Genomic DNA, 16987 nt, shown 5'->3' with positions numbered 1-16987 from the left:
TAAAGCACACCTGTCATCAGGATTGTAAGTAAACTACATACACTGTCAGGTTGGCGCCGTTATACTGATTAAAATGATATCTGGGTTGATGAAATTCGTCCTGTGGTTCTTGTGTAATCTTTATTTGCAGTTTGGAGATAATGATATGCTCGTGCTCTGGGGCGGCCTGTGGCCGGGGCTTTCGTTGGTGCTCTGGCATTATCTTCATTATTGTGGCTTAAATGACAGGTCACTAATTCTCCAGTGACCTGTCTCCTATTTTAAATACTGCGTTTGCGCAGTTCGTATTGTAGTCTTTTTTAAAAAAATGTAACCCCAGCAAAATGGCTCTGGCGCCCACGCATGCACAGTAGTATCTATCGCTTCATTTTGTTGGAGCAAAAAAAAAATTTGGCTCCAGCAAAATGGCCACAGCGTGTGCGCAGTAACATCTATCAGCAAGCAATATCTGCTACTACGCGGAGCCATTTTGCTGGGGTTATCATTTTTCAAAAGACTACAATATGAACTGTGCAAGAACAGTATTTAAAATAGGAGGCAGGTCACTGAAAGCACAGTGAGCTGTCATAAGAGCATACAGATGAATATGTAAGCAGAGCACCAGATAGAACGCCCCCCACAGGCCGCCCCAGAGCACGGGCATATCATTATCTCCAAACTAAAAGTAAAGATTACACAAGAACCACAGGACGGATTTCATCAACCCAGGTATCATTTTAATCAGTGTAATGTCGCCAACCTGACAGTGTATGTGGTTTACTGAGCACAATCCTGCTAACAGGATTTAATAATAGATATAGGACCATCCCAATTGGGTACACCTTGTCGCTTTGGGATGGCTTTTACGCTTTTTGGATCAAAACAGTGTAAACTAAGTAACCTATGTTATTTACATTTACTATTACTTTTTATTTACTTACTGCAGGGATATGCTCATTTTGTTTTTATCTTAGGTTTTGAGAATCAATAAAACCAGAGATTTGTGCAGTTATAGTATAAGATCCAATGGTGCAATTGTGTTGGATTTAGTTACTTCCTTCTAATTCTTCCATCCCAAGCTAGTCATTTTCAGTTTCATTAAAATTATTGTACCCACTTCATAACAGTGACTATCAGGGATGTGAGATGTTGTAGTCACACCCGGTTCCTGAAGTCTATGGATGGTGTAAATACCCTTTGGCTCGTATGAGAAGGCTAATACTACTAAAGTCCTGTAATAGTTGGGGTTCCTGTTTGAGATTTTTCTCCGAAGCCCATCAGCTTCACGTTTTATCGCTGGTGATCATGCAGTACTGAGCTCCTTCATGCATTACTGCGAGTATTCTGATAGCTCAGGGACCAATGTTCTAATGTTTGACCAATTTCACTTATGAAGAGCTGTGCAATTTATTCCTCACGCCATTTTACTGAGCATATCTGACATTCCCGTCTCAAGGGCTGCCACAGGCTCTAATGAATGAGGTATTAACAGGAAATGTATGCACACATTCTGATAATGTACCAAAAGACTGCAATATTGACAGAGGTCTTATGCTGTCTATTTTAGAACAACAAGCAGCAACTTTAAGCCTTTATTCATAAGAGTACTCTGTGGACCGTCTTCCTTTTTTTTTCTATTTCTTGACAAGGGCAAAGAGGGGAGAGGAATACTTGCATATAGATTACATAGAGATCAATGATCTCTACGGAACAACATAGGAGCCACACACTCGTGCTGTAGGGAGATGGGTCAAAAAAGGCAGAAGAAGTTAAGCATGTTCTGCTTTTCTACTGCGCTACAAAATATTCTATGGAACTCATTGATATACAGTAAATATGGAAGGTACTTCATTGTAAGAGAGGGTCGGAGCATAGGTTCCACAACAGAAATCACATCTGATCCCTAACTATGGTTGTCTCTGTCTGTCATTCCAGGTCCTGAATGTCAAACATTAGTTGCAGCCAATGAGTCCAGTTGAGACAGAGACCATGTAGTTCTGAAACAAACTGCAGTTATAGCGTTTCATTGAATTCTGCCATGCTTTATCATATGCTGCTTGTACTGTATGAAGTTTTGATTTTAATATAAAGAACATAAATATGGAATGATTGTAACTGAAGGACAGTGTGCTGGCTGCTGTTTGGAAGTTCATGTCAACTGCATCATCCATATACTCCAGAGGAGGCTTACTGGACACCTGTGAGCTAAAGTAATGGACACACTTCTTTAGGTGAACATGCTCTGACCTCCGAATCCCGATCATCGCAGTGGGGGTGCTGGGACAGGTGAACCGAGAAGTATTATTTTTTTTTATTATTAATAGTTAGCTATTTCGTTTTTTGTTTTTTTTACATGCTACGTTTATTATGCTCTGGGTTCTGTAGAGATCACAGAATATTATAAGGAACATTCAAATTGTACAAAATAATTTTGCGGCAAATCAAATTTTCCATTAAAATCCTTGCGATTTGGAGAATTCAAATTGTTCCAGATCCGCTCATCTCTAGTGTATCTATAACACACAGCAAATCATAGAAATAAGGCACAAATCAGTAGGCGAAGCCCAATAACTAGTCATTATTACATCACTGATGTAAAAATCTGATGACTTTCAGTTTTATAGCCGATCTTCCCAGCTCCATAATAAAAGCATGATAGTATGTTCGTGCCATATGACTCTATGAACCGAAAATGTCAGTACAGTGGAACTAAAGCTCTTTCTGTTGAAAGTTATAATAGCCAATATTTAGTTATTATCTGCAGGATTAGTAGTTATCCGATTGCTGGGAACCCCACTCATCCTAATAATGGGCTTCGCTCCTTTCATTTTCTATGGGATTGCTAGAAAACGCTTAGTGTTGTGTCTAGGTGATGATACCTTTAAAAGTTGTGTATAGCCATGTAAAGAAGTTGTCCCCTTTCAGAAAATATTTGCCACCGGCTGCACCTCCCCCATGTCCAGTGCTAAGTCTCTGCCACTGCTTTCAGTTGTCCATTATTGGCTATGGGTTTAAATAGCAGGATTGGAAGTGTTTCTGCGCTTTCCGGAGTATGACACAAATAGTGGTGAATAAAATTGTAGGGTTATTGTCATCACGTTTCAGAATCCACTGACTCCTTCTTCAGGACAACCATACATAAATACAACCTTATTTATGTATCATTGTCCTGAAGAAGGAGTCAGTGGACTCTGAAATGCGTTGACAATAAACCTACAATTTTATTCACCACCAGTGATGAGTTTGCATGCTCGTTACTCGAGATTTACGAGCATGCTCGAGTGTTTTCCGAGTCTCTTCGGTGTGCTCGAATGTTATGTTTGAGTCACTCCGTGTGCATGATTTGCGACTGTTTGACAGCTTTAATACATGTGAGGAATGCCTGTTTGTTAGGCATTCCTCACATGTATTAAAGCTGTCAAACAATGGCAAATCATGCACGAACAGTGACTTAAACATAACATTCGAGCATGCTGCAAATACTTGCCGAGCACCCGAGCATGCTCGTGGAAAGAGTTAACAGAACACGCTCGCTCATCACTATTCACCACTATTTGTGTCATACTCTGGAGAGCGCAGAAACACTTCCAATCCTGCTATTTAAACTTACTTTGTCCATGAAAGCTGCTGCATCTGGTTTTAAGGCTTTATAAGTGTTGTGTCTCACACAATCATATAAGGTGAGTGGTTCTACCTGTAATTATCAACTTTTGAATGTGGATAAGACCCTCTTGCATTTCTCTAGTTATTGGCTAAGGTGTGCTGACATCATGTTGGTAGCCAATCACTGAGCTCAGCGGTCTGCCGCTGTAGACAAAACGTCCCCTTTAGATCTGCTGAGATAACTGATTGGCTGCCGCGCTGTGACAGGACGTCAGCACTGCAGCCAATACCATACACCAGGAGCAGCACCAGAGACAGTGAGCAAAAAGTGGTTTGTTTTTCTTAGAACAAACTGCAGCCTGAGATGAAGATTTTCCGAAAAGTCCTTGAAAGAAAAATGTTTACATCCTTGGAAAATATACCGGACAATCCTTCATATCTCTACATGTGTTAAGTGGTTATAGTGGGAGATGGAGATACAGAGAGAGGAAAGATATTACAAGAAAAGGAAAAAAACTCTATTGTCAGATGAGTTTTCTCTTACTATGAAGATCTAATCTACATGCTATTGGCATCATAATGTGAGGTCACATATGGCTGGTCCCAGGGCTAGCGTCCTTTCCCGTAGCCCAGCCGTGCTCTCCATAGACCCGGTCACAGGCAGTCTGGCTGAGCTGACTAGAGCTGTGCACATCCCTGATTTATATCAGTAATAATACTCTCACATCATTTCACTTTATGCTGTTCCTGTTCCTCCTATAAATATGTAACATTCCCGGGCACTCGCACCGAAATAGAATAACCTCACGGCCCTTCCCAAGAAGACAGAGCTGCAGATGGCTGCCAGAATATCAATGTGGTCTTCTTGAGAGGGTTAATGAAAATTAACCTTAACCCATTATGCTCCACAGGAAAGCAGACTATTGCATGATTGTACACTTAATATGTATAGACTCATAGAGCTTTCCCCATAAGTTTTTGCACCTTCAGAGCAAAATTAAATCATTGTTGTAATAAATTTGTATACATATTTGTTATGGGTGCAACAGAAAACGTGAAATGATATTTGCTGCTTTGTGTCTTTATTAAATTATTTGTATGTAATGTTCCCTTTGTTCCCACTGGTGGGCGTTTTATTGGCAGTAATAATGTGAATTTCTGTTTTAGGGACATCTTCAAATAAAAGATTTTTCAGTGAATTACAAGAAAATCAATAATACAAGAAGTGAGAACAAGTGACACATATATTACAAGTAATGAGTCGAAGCCAACAATGGTTTATTTAAAGGGCTCAGCTTGGAAGAGTTTTTTCAATGTATTTTAATATAAAAACATATCGTTTTCATTAAAAATCATTTTATGGTTGAGCACTGTGCCCTTAAGTATATTTCCAAGAAATAGGTAGTGAGAAATTATTTATCAGTATAATAGTGCCTTCTTTATCCTAAAGATTTACGATGGAGTCTGGACTGGTAGCGGACATGCTGGTAATAGGTCATTCGCTGGATTTGGGGAAAGCTAATGCTAATGCAGTCTTTATCTTTTATGTTGCAATATTTGCCTTTGGATTTAAGAGCTTATGGCCAATTGTAATAATATTATAAGGCTGGGATTGGGAAACACGGTTTTTATTAATTTTTTGTCTCCCAAGGAGGGAAAGGCAGGAGGAAGATCATATCACTTTGACAATGTGACACCTTGCACTGTCCTCAACCAAAGAAAAGCTAAAGTAACAATGAGTCAAGTTTTTTCATATTCAGAAAAGCTGAAAAATGGGGAAAAAAAGTTAGTGGGTTTTTTGGAAGCAGCACTATAGACGTATTCTCCTTTATTGGAAATTGTTTCTTGTCTGTATAGATAGAATTAACATAACTGGACATAGATCTGTTGTGCACCATGGGGATAACTGGACATAGATCTGATGTGCACCATGGGGATAACTGGACATAGATCTGATGTGCACCATGGGGATAACTGGACATAGATCTGATGTGCACCATGGGGATAACTGGACATAGATCTGATGTGCACCATGGGGATAACTGGACATAGATCTGATGTGCACCATGGGGATAACTGGACATAGATCTGATGTGCACCATGGGGATAACTGGACATAGATCTGATGTGCACCATGGGGATAACTGGACATAGATCTGATGTGCACCATGGGGATAACTGGACATAGATCTGATGTGCACCATGGGGATAACTGGACATAGATCTGATGTGCACCATGGGGATAACTGGACATAGATCTGATGTACACCATGGGGATAACTGGACATAGATCTGATGTGCACCATGGGGATAACTGGACATAGATCTGATGTGCACCATGGGGATAACTGGACATAGATCTGATGTGCACCATGGGGATAACTGGCATGAAATTTTTATACCCTTAGGTTAAGCACACTAGTCAGTTGTGGCAATTTTCACACATGAAGTGATTATCTGGTAAAAAAAATATAGTATATTTGATCTTGGAATGATATGTATTAGATCCATAAGTATAGTACTAATCATAAAATAACATTTAAAATATGGAATAGTGACTGCCAGACGCTTTCTGCACCATACATTGACCACTGGAACAAAGCTCTTGTCTGCTCCTTTCCCTGCACTGAAGTATAGTAGAATTCCCCCCTCGCAGGGAGTTAATACTCTCTTGCATTTTATCACTCCCCCACTTTTGACATAATGAAATCTCACTGGTTCTGATAGTATTTGTTCACATATTTTGCATAATTGTTAAATCAATATTATGTCAGAAGGCTTAGAGGAACGCTAAGGTTGATCAATGTCAGCAACCTGTTGGTCTGTATCACTACATTGCAGGAGATTGGCTGATTGTAGATGGTTGGTGATTGAGATTGTCCTTTATTAGGCCACCTACCTTGTGATTTACTTACAACCTTACGTATACATGGATATAGCTTACAACCTTACGTATACATGGATATAGCTTACAACCTTACGTATACATGGATATAGCTTATAACCTTACGTATACATGGATATAGCTTACAACCTTACGTATACATGGATGTAGCTTACATTCTTACGTATACATGGATGTAGCTGTGTTTTTGTAAGCTTTTCATTCAGAAGGTTTAGGTTTAGAGACACTTTTAAAGAGTACATCATTTTATTGTTACATTCAACAGAATTGAAGTCTTCAGTGGGATCAGAGGAGCAGTTTAGCTTATTCTCATAATGGGAGATGCTGGTTAGTTGACATTTTCTATATTCACAAGACTACCAGCCTATCACCTCACTCAGTGGCAATGACATCAAATCTTACTTATGTCACTATTTCTGGTTATATTGGTTGGCTGAATATTTAGTCCACTAGTGGCACCTCCTATCACAATGTGTGACGGTTACTCTTCAGTGACCATGGTTTTATACAACTGGTAGGGACATTGGCTGCAAGAGTAAATGATAAATCAATATTTTCGCCTGCCAGCTTGGTAAGTAAATGTTCATTCCCCTGAGTTCCCATCCAGCATTCGCACAAGTCATACATCTCATAGGAGGTTGAGGGAGCAATGTATAATACTTTTACACAACGCCTGGAGTCAGACAAGCAATAACTTTATTCAGGATTCAACTATGTTTAATTCCTCTATAGGAACTGTAAAGCGCCGTTTACCCAGGGGACAACAAAACCATTATTTCTTGTGAAGAGTAACATGAATTTATATGGCAGCAATTTATACATTTCTCAAAAAGCAAACACTGGATACTGATTCTTCCATTGTGGGGACTGGCGAGGAACAAGTTATGAGAAAGGGCTTGCCCTGCCCCTATACCTAATTAATGTATAACTGTATAATGTTAGTATATACTGTAATCTATACAGTATACACATATATAATATATTTGAGATCCGCTGGTAACATAGTAATTAAAATAGCTTTTCGCAAATTATATCATATATATAAATATATATGTATATATATATATGATACATTTCCATAAAGAAATATTTTTATTACTATGTTACCAGCAGATCTCACTGCAGTTTTTTTCTTAAAAAAATACTTACATTTTTGTTTCGCCTTTTTCTTGCTAAATTCCAGGGCACTGTTGGTTCCAGAATAAAAGTTACACCCTTGCAATACAAAGTGCCCATACTGAAGCTACAATTGTGTTATGGAGGAAGGAAAAAGTTTTTGCTCACCCCCACCATGTCTTAGACACTAGTGTACGCTCAGTGAGTTCAACCATTGCGGATGTATCAGATCTCAGATTCATTAATAAGTTTAAATACCATATACAATGAGATCACAGGGTGCTTAGCTTTAAGTGTTATGAAGATCGGCCATAAGTAACAATATCTGTCACAGTTCTGCTTTACCTATCCTGAAACTTTTCATATGCAAAACACTGACTTTATTCCCTTCGCATCCACATTGTAACCTCAGTGTATGATGTCCTTCCAGATCATCTGTCATTACCGCCTATACTCATATATGACATTAATTATGGTATCCGGCTTCCTGGATGGGGAATGTTTCTGGCTTGTCATCCTCTATAGTTTATAGACTTGAAAGCAATTAATCTTATTACATGGACGTAACATATCCTCTATATGTATTCAATATAGAGTGCTGAGCGTATAACAAGGAATGACCATATATATCCTATATATATTTCTACGATGGATAAAACTGCATGCACTTACATGTAGGCGATTCTACTTATTAAACTACAGAGTACTTGCTTGTATAGATGTATTGCTCCCTCCCTGATGCCAGTTTTCCCTGAAATGCTAAATGGTGACTCCAGATAAGACGTATGTCAGAAATCAGATATCACAGACAGGATTAAAAGTTCTGCCTTACCCTGGTAGGAGTGATGGTGTCAGGCAGCTCCTCTCCTCCACTGATGCTGGTGCGGTGCGGAGTCTGTGGAAGGCACTAGTGCTCCATGCAGACTGCGCTCTGTATTGGAGCTGCGCTCTGCTCTGCTGTACCTGTCACTACACTGCCTTTGTGTGCTGTGCTGCAGCACATAGGAGCCTTGGGATCATAGTAGAGAAGTGGAGGGGAGGGGGACATAGGGAGGTGGGACAATGTCGGCACATAACTCACTTTCTGTCCCTGCAGTCTACACCAGCACTAAAGCAGATTATTCCTATTATTCCCATTATGCTAATCTTTGTTTGTGGGCTCCAAGTAGTCTTACCTCATAGTCCAACCTTGGGGAATGACTTGTTTTTTAAGAAGGGCATCATCTGAGACGTTAATGCACTAAGGAACATCTGATCTCACTAGAGCTGAGTTGGTTAATAATGCTATATTATTGCTAGCCTCCACCAGTCAGCATCTAAATAGTTGCAAAAAAATGACCCCAATCTAGTAGTTTTAGAATATATTATTATTATTCGTTTCTAGACCATGAATTTAAATGTAAAATTAATGGCGTGATGACACTGTGTTACGTTTCTTATAAAGTTTTCATGTCTACATTTGTGTTTTGAAATAATTTTCTATGTATTGTGTCCCCCCATTTCCTTGTAGATTGTAAGCTTGCGAGCAGGACCCTCACCCCTAATGTAACTGTTTAAACGGTCTTACCTTGTATTGAATTTATTGTCTGTACATGTCCCTGCTTAATTGTAAAGTACTGCGGAATATGTTGGCGCTACATAAAAATTATTATTATTATTATGTATGAAATACACAAAAAAAACCTTATGTTACTCTATAATTTATACATTGCACAGTATATCACTAATATATTTACCATCTAGAGTCTAGATTTCAGACCATATGTAAACTTCTCCAATATCTGTGCATGGGGAATTCATACGTCCATACTTTTAGAGCTCAGTGTTTTATGTTAGGAGTCAATTTCATAAATTGCACAAGCAATAAATTGTGCCCTTTTTTATATAACAGATGACGGCCATCAATTTCTGCCCAGTGACAATAAAATCCAACATCAGGACCATGATCATCCATTGTGTGCGTTCAATGAGAATAATCAAGCTGCCTCTTTTGTTCTGCTTTGTCCCATATAATTTCCGTTAATGGGAACATAGAGAAAAACATTCTTCCTCCCACAATTATTGGAAATAATTAGGTTAATGATGCCTCTTGCTGAGAGGTTCCTTGTCTCCCATCATCTCTTCTTATCTCCACATCCTGTATCTCTTCCCGCTTGCCTGCTGCTGTGAAGAGACAAGTGACCTTGCAAGTTGGCCACCTGGGTTTCTTCTACCCAAGAGGCTCAAAGGTCTCATTTTCTGAGCATAGTGAAAGGTTATTCACTCCCATGATGACAATGTGCAGAAGAGAAGAGAGGGAGAACTAAACTTTTCTTCATCAAAGTCTAGATAGCAGCACACAAATACGCGAGGAAGTTATTGTGCCATTTCAGGTGGTAGTATGTTTCAGAATTTGCCATATGACAGATCATGGACTAAACTAGAATTCTCCCTTTTCTTGGATTTCAGGATTTCCGCAAGTTCATTCAATGAAAAATGTCTTTAATTCTTTTTCAACAAAACTAGAGTTTGACCAAAAAATATTTTTTTCCTGCACATCTTTCTTCTCTCCAGTCTAGTTTCGCTAAAAGAACCAATTTACAGAGAAACATCTGGTATCTGGTGTCTTGCAGCTTATCTCTAAATGAATGGGTCTGAGAGGCAATACCACATGCAACCTGTGGAACGTTTTTCTCTATCCTCCTAATCTAAACCCTTTTTAGCCTCTTCATTCTTGTCTGACCATTCTCAGAAAAATAAAACAATTCAGCATTTTCTCCAGGTATTTGGTGGGATCTGCAAAACAGGTTAACCCAGCTCTGTAATTCTGTAATTTTGGATGAGAAAAGCAAAAAAGTTTTTCTCATCCAAAATCTTTCATTACCAGTGGGTAATAACTGGATGATAATTTTACTGACACATGACAGTATCATTCAAGCTGTATTTTTTTTCGTTACCAATGTTAGGGGGGTCCTGTGACTGATTATTCTTATCATCCCCATTGTAAAGACTGCAAGGTCCTCTTGTACTTTAACTTACTGCTATGCAGTAGCAGCCTTGTTGGCACCTTGGCACTTTTTCCCCAGAATAATTGCACATTTGGGCACAATCTTACAAAATGTTCTACCACCTAACTTTTAACAATGCGAGTTTTGAGTAATAGTAAAGTTATTAGTTTGCTTTCTGCTAAAATTAAAACCTCTAGAACTAAAAGGTGGTGTATGTACTGTACATGTACATGAGGAATAATACTAGTTCATGCTTTTGTTTGATTTTTATCCTGTATTTTTCACCAGTTTTCCAATCTGCAGGCTCTATCTCTAATTTTCAGTTGTTGGGTGGAGGACTAGATGATATCTTCCATACAGAGCCCACACAAACAGGGGCTTACATAGAAATCATGGGGCCCCATAGCAGATGTTCCAATTGCCCCCCCCCCAAAAAAAAAATAAAATAATTGTCAGGGTCACAGAAGAGCAGATCTCACAACTTTCCAGCCTTCAGGCTGAGTTCACACGATGCGTATTTCATGCTTTTCCGTGGCGTTTTTGCTGTTGCGTAAACGCCGCGGAAACGCATGAAAAACGCATGGTAGAAGGGAAGCAATGTTCCCCAATGGAAATCCGCATGTGCTGTGCAAATGATGCGGATTTTTCCCCAGCGTGAACGCTGCGGTCAAAAATCCGCAGCATGTCAATTAATTTTGCGGAAACGCGGCAATTTCGCCGCCATTGACTTGCATTAGAACGCTCCAATTCCGCAAGACAGCATCTGTACTTGCGCTATTGGCGCGTTCTAATATGCGGATGGTACCCGAGTGTGGAGGAGAGGAGAGTCTCATCCACACCCAGGTACCATTAAAAAAGCTGTAAAAAAAGAATAAAATAAAAAATAAATGTATTCTTACCTTCTGTCGGCCCGCACAGCGCTCCCGCTTGGTTCCCGGCACTTGCAGTGAGTTGTAGGACCTGCGCTGACGTCAGAGTCATGTGACGGGTCACGTGACGCTGACGTCGGCAGGTCTTTCAATTCAAAGTTGCCGGCAGCCGGGAGAACGGAGTGTAAAGCAGGACAGCGCGGGCCATCGGAGGTAAGTATATACACTCTCTCGGGTCACACTATATAAATCCATGCTGTTTGCATGGATTTATATAGTGTGACCTAGTTGTCAAGCACTTTCCAGGTGATGCTAAAATCGCCTGGAAAGCGCTTGTCAATCTGCATGCGGAAACGCATGTGAATCTGCATGTGGATCCGCATGTATTCTGCAGGAAAAACGCATGCACAATCTGCATGCGTTTTTTCTGCCAGGGAGATGCAGAAATGATGCAGAAATTTTCTGCTTCATTTCTGCATCGTGTGCACATACCCTCGCATAGTTATTTTCCTCCTGCTGCAGTCCTAGATTCCTCTTTCATTGCCTCCATAAAGTATTATGCAAACAAAAGTGCCCCCAAATACAGTATGATACCCCCATGGTGAATTCCTCCACATGCACAGTATAATTACCCTACTGTACCCCACCTCAACTCCCAAGGCAAAGTATGTTGACCCCAACACAGTATAATCCCCCAACTGTGACCCCCACACAGCCCTCCATGCAGTATAATGGCCATACATATAGTATAATGGCCCCCACACAGTATGAGGGACCCACACAAACCTTCACACTTTATAATTGCCTGCATACAGTACAATGTACCCCCACATATTATAATGGTCCCACATAGCCTTCTATATAGTATAATGCGCCCCTCATAATCCTCCATATAGTATAATGCACTCACCATGGTCCTCCATAAAATATAGTGCACTCCCCATAGTCCTCCATAGAATGTAATGCACTTCCCTTGGTCCTCCATATAATAAAATGCTCTCCCCATGGTCCTCCATATAACAATATGCACTCCCCATGGTCCTCCATAAAATATAGTGCACTCCCCATATTCCTCTATACAATATAATGCACCTCCATGGTCCTCCATACACGATAATGCACCCCCATGGTCCTCCATACAACATAATGCACCCCCATGGTCCTCCATATAGTATAATGCACCCCCATGGTCCTCCATACAGGATAATGCACCCCATCGTTCTCCATACAGCATAATGCACCATGACCCTCCATACAGAATAATGTACCCTCATGGTCCTCCATACAGTATGATGCACCCCCATGGTCCCCCATACAGTATAATGCACCTCCATGGTCCTCCATACAGAATAATGCACCCCCATTGTCCTCAATACAGTATAATGCACCCCTATTGTCCTCCATACAGTATAATGCACACCCATGGTTCCCCATACAGTATAATGCACCCCCATAGTCCTTCATACAGTCTAAAGCACCCCCATGGTCCTTCATACAGTATAATGCACCCCCATCATCCTCCATACGATATAATGCACCCCCATGGTCCACCATACAGTATAATGCACCCCCATAGTCCTTCATAGAGTCTAATGCACCCCCCATGGTCCTCCACACAATATAATGCACCACCCATACTGTATTATGGCCACTGGTCACTGATTTTAAAAAAATAAGTACAATACTCACCTTTCCTGGTTCTCCTCAGAATGCAGTGTGAAGCGCCTTACATCTCAGAGCAGCGGGCACCCTGTAATGACATCATCGCGTGAGACGTCAGACGCAGAGGAAGAATGATGGGGTGGAAGCGTCTGCTGACACTCCCTTCTCCATCATCATTGTTCGCACTGGGACCCCCTTCCAACCGCCAGTGCGAGCAATGATGATGGAGGAGGGAGCATCAGCAGACGCTTCAACCTCCATCATTTTGTGCAGGCGGCCGGGCAGTGCAGGTGCTAACGGGCGGAGGCAGGGCCCGGTGCGGTGAGCAACAGCATGGATGACATTATAGAATGGTACTGAGCAGTGTAACTGTATCCAACTATGGGGTAAGCTAAAAACCTACTAGAAAGTGACTTTTTGTTAGTTTTTCTTTTCTCTCACTCTGATACTTCCTCCTTGACCCTCCCTTTTCTATTGATTTCAATGGTTAGTGTAATCTGATTCCTCCATGATCTCGCAGTTCACCATGTCTTCACCTCGATAGATGTAACTTGATTTTCTGAGTAAGTCCAGGATGCTTAAAGGGAATCTGTCAGCAAGTTTTTGCTACCTCATCTGAGATCAGAGGCAAAGAGACCCTGAATCCAAAAATGTATCACTTAGATTACTGGGTGCTGCTGTTCTGACACATTCTGAGTTTTTAGATTTAGAATGAAGCAGAGTTGAGAAAGCTAACCCCGCCCCCACCAGGCTCTGTATGTATATAGCTATAAAAAGTGAGCTGCTTATCACAGCAGGGGGCGGAGTCAGACTAGGGCTCATGCACTGCTGTAGTTGCTGTAGTCCAAGCAATGAAAATCACTAGGTGATTAAAGCTTCAGTGTAAGTAAACAACAGCACACAAATATACATGTGACACATTGGCGAGTTCAGTGTTTTAACCCCTACCTCATGATATCCTCAGATTACATAGCAAAATCCTGCTGACAGATTTCCTTTAAGAGAGCAGACATGGTTCTATGCCCTTTGGAATATGGATACTATTAATTGTGATGCTCGTCTGTAGATGAAGAGCTCGGGGCAACAATTTCGGATAATATTTTATGCTGTTGCCAGCGATGTCACTGTAGATGTCACCATCGTTGAGGTTGGCAACAAAGAATTCAAACTTTTGAGTACAGAATTCTACCTAAAACCGTAACCTCCAAAAAACGCCGGTGAAGAAAATGTCAGTTTGTAGTCAGACACTATGTTTCAAGTATTGCAGTTGAATACCATATTTCCTATATCTCCCTTTCTCTTACATAATATTACAAAATTGATTATCCAGCATGATTAAGGCTCTTCCAAAAGTCATTCACTGAGAGACTAGCACAATATCTTCTTTCTTCTTGGCAAGTAGTCTGCCTAAAGAAACTTTTTCTCTTCTAATGATCATCTCTCTCTGCAACACTTCTCATGCACAGCTTCATGATTTCTGATTTTCTCTCTTCTTTATGTCATAGGATATTGATGGTGTCAAAGAACTCTAACCTTACCAAATAAGTGTACTCCACATTTTTGGCTGTTTTCCCTCCTACTATATAGAGCCTTCTAATTGTTACATTTATGTAATTGTGAGAATAAGCCTGGCCAATAGTCTGTCACACTCCATAGCACCTCATGTTTGCTTTGTAAGCATTAATAATGATAATAATCGGATTCATAGTCTGTAAGTGTACTATTTAATGACATCAATCCTAAACTAAAATGAAATGTTTCCTTCCAAATGTATTTCCCCTTCTTTCTTGCATACACTTTGTTCTTTTTGAACTCTGCATATTTTTGCTTCCTTTCATTATCTTGCCTGTACATCACATTTCAGTTCCAGACAGTGAGAACTGTGTCCAGGCCACACATGACTGGCTTTATTATATAGTAAATGTTGCTTCAGATACATATCATATTAGTAAAGGATTTTTTTAGCTTGCATACACATTCCTGCAACTTTCCTTTTATATGTTGTTTTGTTTGCATGGATTGCTTCCTTGCATTTTAGATGGACATTGTACATTTTGACAATTCGATCCCCTTAGAAAGCATGCTATAACCAGGCAGTTTACAAATTACTTTATTTAAAAATGTTGTTGCACATTTGCTTTTCATTTACTGGTCATATTCCCTGTAGACCACTGGGTAAAATGCCTTGTAATAGATTTGTTGCATTTTGGCAAGCCACGACAAACCGTTATAGTTATCCACTATAATGTTCCCCAGATTCTACGGTAAATTATAAAAAATGTATCGGACCACCGGTGTCGCCTCTCCCACTAAGCAAAAGGGGCAAAAAATAGTACATTTTTGCCAAAGCAAGGTTTGCAGAAAAATGTACAAGTTAATCCCATAATCGTTGTGCAGGGAACTTCAGAAATATCCCCAAATTTTGTTTTAGCCCCAAAAAACAACACCACACCAAAGTTCTGGTTGCAAGATATCTCTCTCCTGTCTAACTTGATTCCACTGCCTGTTGTCAAGTATAATCCATCTTTAGCAACAGAGATCATGAGACAGATTGCAGGAAATGATGACAGATCTTTATTTATCTGTTCCTGTTCTCCTCAGTGTCAACCTGCATACAAGTATAGCAGAGAAGAGGGCTTTCAGTTTAGGGCACGTAGTCAATTGGACATTGGAAGTCACAATGCTTGCTGGAAATTGAGCAGAAAGAAAGTTCTAGCACCTATAGTTCTGTCAGAATGGTGATGAGGAGGAACTTCTCACTCAAAAAGAGTAGATGACAAGTTACACAGCATGAGAATCTGGATAGTTCCTGGAATATTAGATAGGGATGTGCATAATAACATTTTAAACTTGCTGTGGTGGATGAAGGTAGCAAGACCATACTCTTTAGAAGGTTTTGTGGTGAAGTATGCTTTGAATTGGCATTACAGAATTAATCGATTGCTTATTTTGTTGTACATAAAAACCTCTATGCTCTGCTTTATTTCCAAGACATTCTTTCTGCATTTCAGTACAACGTCTACTTTATTTACCCCACTGCTGAGAGGAATACCTTGCCGATCAAATTTGACAGTTTGGTAGCGAGTAGCCTTCATTAAGTATGCTCATGCATAGCAACCCCAACCATATGAGAGTTTCACTTGCTGCTTAGTGCCAATGGATTTTCCCTTACATAAAGTTTTATGGATTATCAACAGGAAATAATAGAAAATCAGTGTGACTGACTACATCTGTCCCAAGAATGGTAGTCAACGTGCCTCAAATAAGAATTAGCCACAATTAGACGACAGATAACACGACAGAAGTCCATGTATCCAGCAGCAACATTCCTTAAGAAAGTTCCTCAAATCCAGAAGACAGATCCCTCAACAGTAGCAGGGGGAAGCAGCCCAGCCGGCAACTGATCTCCAAAACTTCATAGGCCATCCATTCAAGGGCACCAGACCTCAGCCTAGATCCTCGTCCCTTAACATCACTCCATCAACTCTTCAATAAACACGTGGCTTAATTGTTCTCCCTCCCTGGGATCAGCCCCCTTAATGGGCAGAAGTGTTCACACTCTCCCCCCCCAAAGCTTACTGAGCATTGGTGGAACCCATCACCTGCGACTCCATGTGAGACCTCCTGTGGTGACAGCTCCGCTGGATCTACTATCCCCATCCACACAATGAGACTAGTCCCTGGGAGAATAATGGCTTGAGGCCCCTGAGATTGTAACATAGTTTTTATAGTAACATAGTTTTTAAGGTTGAAGGAAGACTAAGTCCATCTAGTTCAACCCATAGCCTAACTTGTTGATCCAGAGGAAGGCAAAAAAAAAACATGTGGCAAACACTAAGCTCCACATTGGGGAAAAAAATTCCTTC

The 16987-nt window shown here is 40.3% G+C and overlaps 1 protein-coding gene and 1 long non-coding RNA gene across 2 annotated transcripts in view; one reads left to right on the top strand and one right to left on the bottom strand.

Moving 5' to 3' along the window:
• ECEL1 (endothelin converting enzyme like 1) overlaps positions 1–8620 on the bottom strand; it is a 119923-nt gene extending 111303 nt beyond the window's left edge. Inside the window, exon 1 of the mRNA XM_073675251.1 lies at positions 8436–8620. The gene's annotated coding sequence lies outside the window, so the exon portion shown is untranslated. The remainder of the gene's footprint in view (positions 1–8435) is intronic.
• LOC141259367 (uncharacterized) overlaps positions 6929–16987 on the top strand; it is a 31161-nt gene continuing 21102 nt past the window's right edge. Inside the window, exon 1 of the long non-coding RNA XR_012318409.1 lies at positions 6929–7058. This is a non-coding gene — a long non-coding RNA (uncharacterized lncRNA). The remainder of the gene's footprint in view (positions 7059–16987) is intronic.

This window comes from Phyllobates terribilis, unplaced genomic scaffold, assembly GCF_046119375.1.
Source record: "Phyllobates terribilis strain yellow unplaced genomic scaffold, ASM4611937v1 Scaffold_3__8_contigs__length_932513732, whole genome shotgun sequence".
NCBI classification, from domain to species: domain Eukaryota; kingdom Metazoa; phylum Chordata; class Amphibia; order Anura; family Dendrobatidae; genus Phyllobates; species Phyllobates terribilis.
This window is presented reverse-complemented; position numbering and strand designations above follow the sequence as displayed.